At 33.2% G+C, this 1,326-nt stretch overlaps 1 protein-coding gene across 1 annotated transcript in view; it reads left to right on the top strand.

Annotated features, from left to right (window-relative positions):
• znf292a (zinc finger protein 292a) overlaps positions 1-1,326 on the top strand; it is a 52,095-nt gene that overhangs the window by 35,223 nt on the left and 15,546 nt on the right. The gene's annotated exons all lie outside the window — the stretch shown is intronic.

Here is a 1,326-nt window from a genome sequence, read left to right as displayed (position 1 = left end):
CAGTCGAACCTCTCTCCTTGAAGTTCTTGATGATCCGGTAAATGGTTCTTTCAGGTGCAATATTCTTTGTAGCAATTTCCTTGCATGTGAGGCCATTTTGATGCGAAGCGATGATGGCTGCACGTGTAACCATTGCTAACAAGAACACAATGATTGGAAGTGCTTCTTCCCTCCCTTTATAGCAATCAGTCTGCTCTTACAATCTAATTAGTATGATAGTGATTAACCTGACTAGTACTCATTCACACTTTCACATGTGCTGCTGATATGATTAGTCAATTAATGTTAGCTGGTCATTTTGTGTCAGGACCAAAAAACTGTGAAATGTTTATTTTTGTGAAAAGTTCCTTTTTTTGGCCAATAAAGCTTTTAGCAATTATTTTAAATGTATCTGATCACTCTACACAATAATCTAGAAACAATGAGAATGAACACCACAACAGCTTAAGCAGCAAACTTTGCAAAACAAAATTTCTGTCACTGCCAAAACTTTTGGCCATGACTGTAAACATTTAGGCTACAACGGCCTTACATAAATGGAACATAGAAGATAATTTGAGAAACATCTGTTTTTTGTTTTTTTTTTCGGTTTTTTTTTCCCTTTATGCAATGAAAGTCACTGGTAACCAAAACAGCTTTGTTTCCAGCAGTCTTCAAAATACCTTCTTTTATGTTCCACAAAAGAAAGTCATTCATTCAGGTTTGAGTAAATAATGACATAATTAAATTTTTGGGGGGTGAATTATCCCTTTAAAGTTTTATTTTTTTCCTTTTTTTAAATTAATTAATTAATTTATTTATTTTAAATGAAATGATACAATAATACTCTAAATAGGAACTAAAGCTGGCAGAATTTGGCGGTAATTTCTTTGAGTCATTCATTCAATTTGTTCAAACGGCTGATTCATTCAGGAATTGAGTAAACGGCTCTCTCAATGAATGGGCTTTTGAATCATTGATTTGCCTGATTCATTCAAAACGCTGATTCATTCAGAAACTAAACATCGCTATGTTGCTCGGAGACACACAACAATTATGCTAAGGCTTTAGGTAATACTTTTGTTAGCAAAACTGAGCAAAAAAAGACAATATTGTGTTTAAAATATAACACAATATTAACTTCTTATTTACTTAAAGGGTTAGTTCACCCAAAAATGAAAATTAGCCCATAAATTACTCACCCTCAAGTCATCCTAGGTGTATATGAATTTCTTCTTTCAGACGAATCCAGTCGGAGTTATTTTAAAAATTGTCTTTGATCTTTTAAGCTGTTTAATGGCACTCAGTGGATGTTGCAGTGCATCAGTCCAAAAGAAGTTAAATAAA

This window comes from Sinocyclocheilus anshuiensis, unplaced genomic scaffold (genome assembly GCF_001515605.1).
Source record: "Sinocyclocheilus anshuiensis isolate Anshui unplaced genomic scaffold, SAMN03320099.WGS_v1.1 scaffold452, whole genome shotgun sequence".
Lineage (NCBI taxonomy): Eukaryota > Metazoa > Chordata > Actinopteri > Cypriniformes > Cyprinidae > Sinocyclocheilus > Sinocyclocheilus anshuiensis.
The sequence above is the reverse complement of the archived record's forward strand: the minus strand, read 5'-3'. Positions and strand labels throughout refer to the sequence as shown.